The 11,992-nt window shown below is 49.4% G+C and overlaps 1 protein-coding gene across 5 annotated transcripts in view; it reads left to right on the top strand.

Annotated features, from left to right (window-relative positions):
- The first annotated feature begins 10,557 nt into the window (after positions 1-10,557).
- ARHGEF1 (Rho guanine nucleotide exchange factor 1) overlaps positions 10,558-11,992 on the top strand; it is a 71,084-nt gene continuing 69,649 nt past the window's right edge. For 3 of the 5 annotated variants that reach the window (XM_044274898.1, XM_044274896.1, XM_044274897.1), the window contains exon 1: positions 10,559-10,689. The gene's annotated coding sequence lies outside the window, so the exon portion shown is untranslated. Of the gene's footprint in view, positions 10,690-11,992 lie in introns of all 5 variants that reach the window. The other 2 variants (XM_044274893.1, XM_044274892.1) reach the window with 1 other exon arrangement.

The raw sequence follows: 11,992 nt of genomic DNA, 5'->3' as shown, positions 1-11,992 counted from the left end.
CACCCATGTCGTTGCCTGCGGCAACAGCCACAGTGTGATCTTGGTTTGGACACTTCCCCTTTAAGTGGTGTTTTCCCTTCCCTGGTGTTGGAAGGGTTAACTCCCTTTCTGTGTGTGTGAGACACTGGGTGTGTCTGTGTGGGTGTGGCCTCTTAGGCCTATAAAGCCTCAGTGTTTGGCATGTGTCAGTGGGTTGCTTCAGCCATGCTTAGCTGGAGCAGCCTCCTGTGTATATCATCTGCCAGTGGGGGCCACCCTTGTGGTCATAGGTTTATCTGTGAAGTTTATGTCTTGATGTTCAGTTGATGTTTTCCTTTGTCTCTGTTTATTGCAACTACGGATGTCCTGGTTACTTGTGCGGTGTCCTCTAGTTGTTCTGTGGACATTAGTAGTGCATGCATGGGTTCCAGTCAGCGTGGCTGTGACAGGTACGTGTGGAACTAGTAGTTCACCTGTCATATCTGTATGTTGTATGTGTTTCCCCATTCCTTGTAGCTTGGCCAGTGAGACCCCTGTTCCTCCGTATCCAGAAGGAACAGGCCGTCTTACCTTGACTCCTAGTTCAGGGACCGGTCGGAGGGTGAGTTAGGGATCCGAGGTTCCTGAGCATGGGCCCTCCTACCTTCAAGGTCGGCCCATGCAGCTAGGAGTTAGGGTCAGGTTAGGGACGCTTTAGGAGGTGACCTGCTCCCTAATCCTGTCGTCCTGGCCGAGCAGCCTAACATCTTCTGGCATCGCACGGCTGAGGGTTTTCGCCATCCTCAGCCGTGACAGCCACCTGCCGGTCATGATTTGAGAATATCCCACAGAATGAAGACCTGTGCTAAGTTCTGATGCATGGACACTAATTATATCACCTGCACAATACTAAGGAAATCCTGAAAACATGACGGCGGTGGGCCCCGAGGACTGGAGCTGAGGACCACTGGTCTACAGGGTTGTATCATACATGAGGCAAGGGGAGACCTTTCTCTGACAGCAGAGGGCAGCATCCTGTGTGTGTCCTCTAGACTCTTCTGCCTCTTCCAAACAGCTCTGTCCTACTACAGAATCCTCTGTCTCCTCCAGCAGACTTCTCTGTCTCCTCCAGACCCCTCTGTCCTCCAGCAGACTTCTCTGTCTCCTCAATCTCCTCCACGCCCCTCTGTCCCTCTCCAGACCTCTCTGTCTCCTCCAGACTCCTCCTGACCCCTCTGTCCTCCTGCAGACCCCTCTGTCCTCCTGCAGACCTGTCTCCTCTATGCTTCTCTGTCTCCTCCAGACACCTCTGTCTCCTCCAGACCTCTCTATCTCCTCCTGACCCCTCTGTCCTCCTGCAGACCCCTCTGTCCTCCTGCAGACCTGTCTCCTCTATGCTTCTCTGTCTCCTCCAGACACCTCTGTCTCCTCCAGACCTCTCTATCTCCTCCTGACCCCTCTGTCCTCCTGCAGACCCCTCTGTCCTCCTGCAGACCTGTCTCCTCTATGCTTCTCTGTCTCCTCCAGACACCTCTGTCTCCTCCAGACCTCTCTATCTCCTCCAGACTCCTCCTGACCCCTCTGCCCTCCTGCAGACCCCTCTGTCTCTTCCTGACCTTCCTGGCTCCCCTGCCTCTTCCAACCAGCTCTCTATTTGTCTAATGTGTATGGGCCCCAAAACATTACAAGTGCTATAGGCCTGTTATTCTCTTACATGGCAGGAGGCCTTTGACATCCCTGACGCTACAGCAATGATCACAAGTGTCACGGTTGCCCTCACAAAACTACTAACAGCAGTGCTCGCCATAATACCCCAGTAACAGCCACAGGGGCCCTAGGAACAGTCACACTGGGAGCCACAATGCTCCAAAGTGAGTGCCTGCTGCCCCCATAGTGCCCCAGTATCTAAGTGCCCTCCATAGTGCCCCAGTATATCTAAATACCCCCACATAAGGCCCCAGTACATATAAGTGCTCCCACAAAGTGCACTTGTATATATAAGTGCCCCCATAGTGCCCCAGTATATATGTGTTCCTTCATAGTGCCCCAGTATATATGTGTTCCCTCATAGTGCCCCAGTATATATGTGTTCCCTCATAGTGCCCCAGTATATGTGTGTTCCCTCATAGTGCCCCAGTATATATGTGTTCCCTCATAGTGCCCCAGTATATATGTGTTCCCTCATAGTGCCCCAGTATATATGTGTTCCCTCCATAGTGCCCCAGTATCTAAGTGCCCTCCATAGTGCCCCAGTATCTAAGTTCCCTCATAGTGCCCCAGTATATATGTGTTCCCTCATAGTGCCCCAGTATATACATGTGCCCCCATAGTGCCCCAGTATATACAAGTGCCCCCTATAGTGTCCCACTATATACAGTACAGACCAAAAGTTTGGACACACCTTCTCATTCAAAGAGTTTTCTTTATTTTCATGACTATGACAATTGTAGATTCACACTGAAGGCATCAAAACTATGAATTATCACATGTGGAATTATATACATAACAAAAAAGTGTGAAACAACTGAAAATATGTCATATTCTAGGTTCTTCACAGTAGCCACCTTTTGCTTTGATTACTGCTTTGCACACTCTTGGCATTCTCTTGATGAGCTTCAAGAGGTAGTCGCCTGACATGGTCTTCACTTCACAGGTGGGCCCTGTCAGGTTTAATAAGTGGGATTTCTTGCCTTATAAATGGGGTTGGGACCATCAGTTGCGTTGTGGAGAAGTCAGGTGGACACACAGCTGATAGTCCTACTGAATAGACTGTTAGAATTTGTATTATGGCAAGAAAAAAGCAGCTAAGTAAAGGAAAACGAGTGGCCATCATTACTTTAAGAAATGAAGGTCAGTCAGTCCGAAAAACTGGGAAAACTTTGAAAGTGTCCCCAAGTGCAGTCACAAAAACCATCAAGCGCTACAAAGAAACTGGCTCACATGCGGACCGCCCCAGGAAAGGAAGACCAAGAGTCACCTCTGCTGCGGAGGATAAGTTCATCCGAGTCACCGGCCTCAGAAATCGCAGGTTAGCAGCAGCTCAGATTAGAGACCAGGTCAATGCCACCCAGAGTTCTAGCCGCAGACACATCTCTAGAACAACTGTTAAGAGGAGACTGTGTGAATCAGGCCTTCATGGTAGAATATCTGCTAGGAAACCACTGCTAAGGACAGGCAACAAGCAGAAGAGACTTGTTTGGGCTAAAGAACACAAGGAATGGACATTAGACCAGTGGAAATCTGTGCTTTGGTCTGATGAGTCCAAATTTGAGATCTTTAGTTCCAACCACCGTGTCTTTGTGCGACGCAGAAAAGGTGAACGGATGGACTCTACATGCCTGGTTCCCACCGTGAAGCATGGAGGAGGAGGTGTGATGGTGTGGGGGGGCTTTGCTGGTGACACTGTTGGGGATTTAGTCAAAATTGAAGGCATACTGAACCAGCATGGCTACCACAGCATCTTGCAGCGGCATGCTATCCCATCCGGTTTGCGTTTAGTTGGACCATCATTTATTTTTCAACAGGACAATGACCCCAAAGACACCTCCAGGCTGTGTAAGGGCTATTTGACCATGAAGGAGAGTGATGGGGTGCTGCGCCAGATGACCTGGCCTCCACAGTCACCGGACCTGTACCCAATTGAGATGGTTTGGGGTGAGCTGGACCGCAGAGTGAAGGCAAAAGGGCCAACAAGTGCTCAGCATCTCTGGGAACTCCTTCAAGACTGTTGGAAGACCATTTCAGGTGACTACCTCCTGAAGCTCATCAAGAGAATGCCAAGAGTGTGCAAAGCAGTAATCAAAGCAAAAGGTGGCTACTTTGAAGAACCTAGAATATGACAGATTTTCAGTTGTTTCACACTTTTTTGTTATGTATATAATTCCACATGTGATAATTCATAGTTTTGATGCCTTCAGTGTGAATCTACAATTGTCATAGTCATGAAAATAAAGAAAACTCTTTGAATGAGAAGGTGCGTCCAAACTTTTGGTCTGTACTGTATATAGGTGCCCCCTAGTGCTCCAGTATATATAGGTGCCCCCTAGTGCTCCAGTATATATAGGTGCCCCCTAGTGCTCCAGTATATATAGGTGCCCCCATAGTGCTCCAGTATATATAGGTGCCCCCTAGTGCTCCAGTATATATAGGTGACACCCCTAGTGCTCCAGTATATATAGGTGACACCCATAGTGCTAGAGTATATATAGGTGACACCCATAGTGCTAGAGTATATATAGGTGACACCCATAGTGCTAGAGTATATATAGGTGACACCCATAGTGCTAGAGTATATATAGGTGACACCCATAGTGCTAGAGTATATATAGGTGACACCCATAGTGCTAGAGTATATATAGGTGCCCCCATAGTGCTAGAGTATATATAGGTGCCCCCATAGTGCTAGAGTATATATAGGTGACACCCATAGTGCTAGAGTATATATAGGTGACACCCATAGTGCTAGAGTATATATAGGTGACACCCATAGTGCTAGAGTATATATAGGTGACACCCATAGTGCTAGAGTATATATAGGTGACACCCATAGTGCCCCAGTATATATATACGTCTGCCGCAGGACCATAGACTCCCAGCGTTGTGCCTCCAGTGCGGAGCTAGTATTCCCGGCCGTGCCCGTGATTTTTAATTCTAACCACTGAAAGCCCCATTTTTCAGCCCAGCGGTTGTTCTCAGCCAGTAGACAGTTGCAGGGGGTTCGCCCCGATATGTGGACACCCCCATAGACTTTCATCGGTTCTGAAAACGGTCGTGTGAATGTAGCCTAATATGGTTACATTGTATCTCTTCTCATTAAATGTCGACATCACAGGCGCGTCCACCAGCGGCTCAATCTGAGAGTCATCGCATTAAGAACAGAAAGACATGGTGAGCGTGTAAGAGGAGCGCAGCCGAGACGTGCGGCGACCAGGCCGAGGCTCCGCGTCTGGAAAACGGGAAGATTTCATGGAATAAACTGAAACGTCCAAGTGGCTGAACCGCGGCGTCGATCTGCAAGTCGTTAAAGACGGTGGAAGAACTGAAACGTCTGGAACTCATCAAAAACTTATAATACAGGAAAATACAGGATTTACCCTGAAAATAGACACTTTACCATCTATGTGCCCCCAACACAGTATAATGCCCCCATTATGTGCCCCCACACAGTATAATGCCCCCTTATGTGCCCCTCACACAGTATAATGCCCCCTTATGTGCCCCCACACAGTATAATGCCCCCTTATGTGCCCCCACACAGTATAATGCCCCCATTATGTGCCCCTCATACAGTATAATGCCCCCCTTATGTGCCCCCCACATAGTATAATGAACCCTTATGTGCCCCACACACAGTATAATGCCCCCTTATGTGCCCCTACACAGTATAATGCCCCCTTATGTGCCCCCACACAGTATAATGCCCCCTTATGTGCCCTCACACAGTATAATGCCCCCCACACAGTATAATGCGCCCTTATGTGCCCCTACACAGTATAATGCCCCCATTATGTGCCCCTCACACAGTATAATGCCCCCATTATGTGCCCCTCACACAGTATAATGCCCCCTTATGTGCCCCCACACAGTATAATGCCCCCTTATGTGCCCCCACACAGTATAATGCCCCCTTATGTGCCCCCACACAGTATAATGCCCCCCACACAGTATAATGCCCCCTTATGTGCCCCCTACACAGTATAATGCCCCCCACACAGTATAATGCCCCCTTATGTGCCCCCTACACAGTATAATGCCCCCTTATGTGCCCCTCACACAGTTTAATGCCCCCTTATGTGCCCCTCACACAGTATAATGCCCCCTTATGTGCCCCACACAGAATAATGCCCCCTTATGTGCCCCCCACACAGTATAATGCCCCCTTATGTGCCCCTCACACAGTATAATGCCCCCTTATGTGCCCCCACACAGTATAATGTCTCTTATGTGCCCCCACACAGTATAATGACCCCTTATGCGCCCCCACACAGTATAATGTCTCTTATGTGCCCCCACACAGTATAATGCCCCCTTATGTGCCCCCACACAGTATAATGCCCCCTTATGTGCCCCCACACAGTATAATGCCCCATATGTGCCCCTCACACAGTATAATGCCCCCTTATGTGCCCCCACACAGTATAATGCCCCCTTATGTGCCCCCACACAGTATAATGCCCCCTTATGTGCCCCCACACAGTATAATGCCCCCTTATGTGTCCCCGCACAGTATAATGCCCCTTTATGTGCCCCCACACAGTATAATGCCCCCTTATGTGCCCCCACACAGTATAATGCCCCTTATGTGCCCCTCACACAGTATAATGCCCCCTTATGTGCCCCTCACACAGTATAAAGCCCCCTTATGTGCCCTCACACAGTATAATGCCCCCTTATGTGCCCCACACAGTATAATGCCCCCTTATGTGCCCCCACACAGTATAATGCCCCCTTATGTGCCCCCGCACAGTATAATGCCCCCTTATGTGCCCCCACACAGTATAATGCCCCTTATGTGCCCCTCACACAGTATAATACCCCCTTATGTGCCCCCTACACAGTATAATGCCCCATTATGTGCCCCTCACACAGTTTAATGCCCCCTTATGTGCCCCCACACAGTATAATGCCCCCTTATGTGCCCCACACAGTATAATGCCCTCTTATGTGCCCCCTACACAGTATAATGCCCTCTTATGTGCCCCCACACAGTATAATACCCCCTTATGTGCCCCCACACAGTATAATGCCCCCTTATGTGCCCCCACACAGTATAATGCCCCTTATGCGCCCCCACACAGTATAATGCCACCTTATGCGCCCCCACACAGTATAATGTCTCTTATGTGCCCCCACACAGTATAATGCCCCTTATGTGCCCCCACACAGTATAATGCCCCCTTATGTGCCCCCACACAGTATAATGACCCTTTATGCGCCCCCACACAGTATAATGCCCCTTATGTGCCCCCACACAGTATAATGACCCTTTATGCGCCCCCACACAGTATAATGCCCCTTATGTGCCCCCACACAGTATAATGACCCTTTATGTGCCCCCACACAGTATAATGACCCCTTATGTGCCCCCACACAGTATAATGCCCCCTTATGTGCCTCACACAGTATAAAGCCCCCTTATGTGCCCCACACACAGTATAATGCCCCCTTATGTGCCCCCACACAGTATAATGCCCCCTTATGCGCCCCCACACAGTATAATGCCTCTTATGTGCCCCCACACAGTATAATGCCCCCTTATGTGCCCCCACACAGTATAATGCCCCTTATGTGCCCCCACACACAGTATAATGCCCCCTTATGTGCCCCACACACAGTATAATGCCCCTTATGTGCCCCCACACAGTATAATGCCCCTTATGTGCCCCTCACACAGTATAATGCCCCCTTATGTGCCTCACACAGTATAAAGCCCCTTATGCGCCCCCACACAGTATAATGCCCCCTTATGTGCCCCTCACACAGTAAAAAGCCCCCTTATGTGCCCCTCACACAGTATAATGCCCCCTTATGTGCCCCACACAGTATAATGCCCCCTTATGTGCCCCCACACAGTATAATGCCCCCTTATGTGCCCCCGCACAGTATAATGCCCCATTATGTGCCCCCACACAGTATAATGCCCCTTATGTGCCCCTCACACAGTATAATACCCCCTTATGTGCCCCTCACACAGTATAATGCCCCCTTATGTGCCCCTCACACAGTATAATGCCCCTTATGTGCCCCTCACACAGTATAATACCCCCTTATGTGCCCCTCACACAGTATAATGCCCCCTTATGTGCCCCTCACACAGTTTAATGCCCCCTTATGTGCCCCCACACAGTATAATGCCCCCTTATGTGCCCCACACAGTATAATGCCCTCTTATGTGCCCCCTACACAGTATAATACCCCTTATGCGCCCCCACACAGTATAATGCCCCCTTATGTGCCCCCACACAGTATAATGCCCCCTTATGCGCCCCCACACAGTATAATGCCCCTTATATGCCCCCACACAGTATAATGTCTCTTATGTGCCCCCACACAGTATAATGCCCCCTTATGTGCCCCCACACAGTATAATGCCCCTTATGTGCCCCCACACAGTATAATGACCCTTTATGCGCCCCCACACAGTATAATGTCTCTTATGTGCCCCCACACAGTATAATGCCCCCTTATGTGCCCCCACACAGTATAATGCCCCCTTATGTGCCTCACACAGTATAAAGCCCCCTTATGTGCCCCACACACAGTATAATGCCCCCTTATGTGCCCCCACACAGTATAATGCCCCCTTATGTGCCCCACACACAGTATAATGCCCCCTTATGTGCCCCCACACACAGTATAATGCCCCCGTATGCGCCCCCACGCAGTATAATGCCTCTCATGTGCCCCCACACAGTATAATGCCCCTTATGTGCCCCCACACACAGTATAATGCCCCCTTATGTGCCCCACACACAGTATAATGCCCCCTTATGCGCCCCCACATAGTATAATGCCCCCTTATGTGACCCCACACAGTATAATGCCCCTTATGTGCCCCTCACACAGTATAATGCCCCCTTATGTGCCTCACACAGTATAAAGCCCCTTATGCGCCCCCACACAGTATAATGCCCCCTTATGTGCCCCTCCCACAGTATAATGCCCCCTTATGTGCCCCCACACAGTATAATGCCCCCTTATGTGCCCCCGCACAGTATAATGCCCTATTATGTGCCCCCACACAGTATAATGCCCCTTATGTGCCCCTCACACAGTATAATACCCCCTTATGTGCCCCTCACACAGTATAATGCCCCCTTATGTGCCCCTCACACAGTTTAATGCCCCCTTATGTGCCCCCACACAGTATAATGCCCCCTTATGTGCCCCACACAGTATAATGCCCTCTTATGTGCCCCCTACACAGTATAATGCCCCTTATGCGCCCCCACACAGTATAATGCCCCCTTATGTGACCCCACACAGTATAATGCCCCTTATGTGCCCCTCACACAGTATAATGCCCCCTTATGTGCCTCACACAGTATAAAGCCCCTTATGCGCCCCCACACAGTATAATGCCCCCTTATGTGCCCCTCCCACAGTATAATGCCCCCTTATGTGCCCCTCACACAGTATAATGTCTCTTATGTGCCCCTCACACAGTATAATACCCCCTTATGTGCCCCCGCACAGTATAATGTCTCTTATGTGCCCCTCACACAGTATAATACCCCCTTATGTGCCCCCGCACAGTATAATGCCCCCTTATGTGCCCCTATAGTGTCATTATATGAATACTCACCTACCCCATGTTCCCACTATGAGTGAGGCGATTGTGCCGTGGTCTGGCCGGTCGGTGTGATGATGTCACTTTATTGGACACATTTACTAACGCACTTGTGACTATTTTAATAGTAAAATAGTTTCAAATCCTCTTTTTAACTGACCGTGTGACAATATTTAGTCGATCGGCCGGTTTTACACCTTGTCCTCCAGATGGGACGGGGGCGTATTGGGCCCCCCATCCCATGAGCCTAATTTATGATGACACACGCAAAGGTGAATCTAAGACTGGCATAGAAAGCCGGTCCTAGTAAGTGTCCCCGCCAGATATCGCCCAAGGCACGGACACTGGTCGCCTTATTGCTAAAGCAGCGGCCACATCAGGAGAGGATAATAAAGGGGAAGAGCGGGGAATAAGGACGGGCTCTACGGCTCCTCTTCTCCTGGGTTTGGCGTCATGGCGTCCCCTGAGCTCGCATGCACACAGCAGCGTCATTTTCACTGAAATCCTCATACGTTACTTGCAAATTTGACGCATTGGGGAAATCAGCATAGAAAATCCGCTCAAAGAACTGACACCGATTTCAGAATCCGCACCGCAGGTCATTTACGACTGCTTTGTGTAAATGAGATTTGAACATTCCCTCTCGGTTTCTGGTACAGTATTATGCGGTGGAGTTCTGCATCACGCAGCGTGTATATACCGCAAGATAAAAAGTGGAAAAATCACGCGGCGAACATTTACCGCAAATAAGGCGGTTTCTACACGTACACGTTTATAACCTAAAATCAGGCGGCCAAGCACCGCGCTGTAAAACCGCACTGTGCGCTATGGGCCCCCACCAGACCGCCCTTCACACGCAGGTTTTGGTTTTTAATACAGTTTTTGAAACTAGAAGACACAACCTTGTGCCGCCGGTTACGCCGAATCTCCCGTCCACCAGACGCAGAACGGCCTCCATCCAAGTAATGTCTGGTTGGCACCAGGGGCACATTCTTTGCCAGCCTCCCCTTTGCTGACACAGATTTCAGTGGAATGCAATGGCTGCAGCAGTGTTTGGCTCATCCACTTGCACTCCTGTGACATGAGCAGCGCCTGCACCTGAACCTGGGCCCATAGGTGCACAGAACAGGAAACAATTGATACATTGTATCTGAGAAATCATAACATCAAATGTTTCATTTCCTGGTTAGTTCTCCAGCAGAGGAAATGCAGCCCCAGACAGCAGTGGTGCAGCAGAGCTGCCCCCTCCCAGTCTGTGCAGAGGCTGCCCCTCCCTGGTGTCCTCCCCTCCCCCTGTCCTCCTTCCTGCCTCCCCCCCCCCCTCTCTGCAGTCTACTTTCATGACAACTGGAGCTCTGTGCTGGGGCTTTCTCACCCAGGCAGACACCCCCCAGACCCAGTCCCCTCATGGGCAGAAGATCAGTGTGAGCTGCAGGGAGGAGGTAAGAAGGCAGCTGCCAGGGGCATCTCCTCCAGCTGGGGCAGCTCACCTTTTTGCTGTGTTTGGAGCACTTATTGTGTGAGGAGGGGGCTACCAGAGGGGCCTGAACTGTGGAGGCCTGCGAGCTGGTCTTACTGGTCTGTGCTGGAAGTGCTGGCTGCGGACCTGCGCTGGGGGATCATTAGGGACACTGTAACTTGGCTGTGACTGCTGCCCCCATAGCCGGGGGTGTTAGGTGGTCCTTTACTCATTGTCTTCTTACTTTTCGACCATTCTTGCCTATTCTGTCACTGCCATATTGTCACTGCGCCTCACTTCCTTTGGTAGATCATCACATATTTCCCTCGCCGCCTGCTTTTATCACCTTCCAGCAGACCCCGTGCGCCCCTCTTTTCTGTGCTCGCCCTGAGAAGCGGAACTTGTTGCCATACTTTGTAACTTTCTTAACAGTCAGAAGTAACAATGTATCTAGAAGTGTCACTGTGTGTGTGTGTGTATATCTATCCAGTGTCGGGCTGGGGTACCTAGGGACCACCAGTAACATTTATTTTGGGGGCCCACCGTACGGATACATTCAAATATAATAATCTAACAAGTTTTTATATGGACATCGGCTGGTGGAGGAGCTGTACATGTAGTGCAGGAAGTCTACTGTGTTATGTGCCGCTTGTGCAGGGGGTGGGAGACTAGGGGCCCACCCAGCTCAGGGGCCCACCTGTACCCCTGTGGGCCAGTCCGAGCCTGTATATATATATATATATGGCCCAATGGATGAGCTGAAACGTTGCGACCACATGGGTGAATAAAGTATTTTTCTTTCCATGCATTTTTTATGAGCGTGCTGCCATTTTTATTCTTATAAGTGTGTGTGTGTGTGTGTGTGTGTGTGTGTGTATATATATATTAGTATCTAGATGTTACTGTGTGTGTGTGATAGATAGATATATAGATAGATATATATATATATATATATATATATATATATATATATATATATATATATATATATATATATATATATATATATCTCTATCTATATCTATATCCATAAAAAGATTCAGGCAGCACTCCCTTTAGTGCAGAAATAAATGCAGGTGCCCGCGGTGGTCCCTCGATATGGGACAAATTCAGTAGAGAAGGAAAGTCCGCAGCACTCCTTTAAGTAAAAAAGTGAATTTTATTCACACATGTCAGACAACGTTTCGGTCCTCTCACAGGACCATTTTGACTTGAAAATGGTCCTGTGAGAGGACCGAAACGTTGTCTGACATGTGTGAATAAAATTCACTTTTTTACTTAAAGGA

This window comes from Bufo gargarizans, unplaced genomic scaffold (assembly GCF_014858855.1).
Source record: "Bufo gargarizans isolate SCDJY-AF-19 unplaced genomic scaffold, ASM1485885v1 original_scaffold_2115_pilon, whole genome shotgun sequence".
Taxonomy (NCBI): domain Eukaryota; kingdom Metazoa; phylum Chordata; class Amphibia; order Anura; family Bufonidae; genus Bufo; species Bufo gargarizans.
This window is presented reverse-complemented; position numbering and strand designations above follow the sequence as displayed.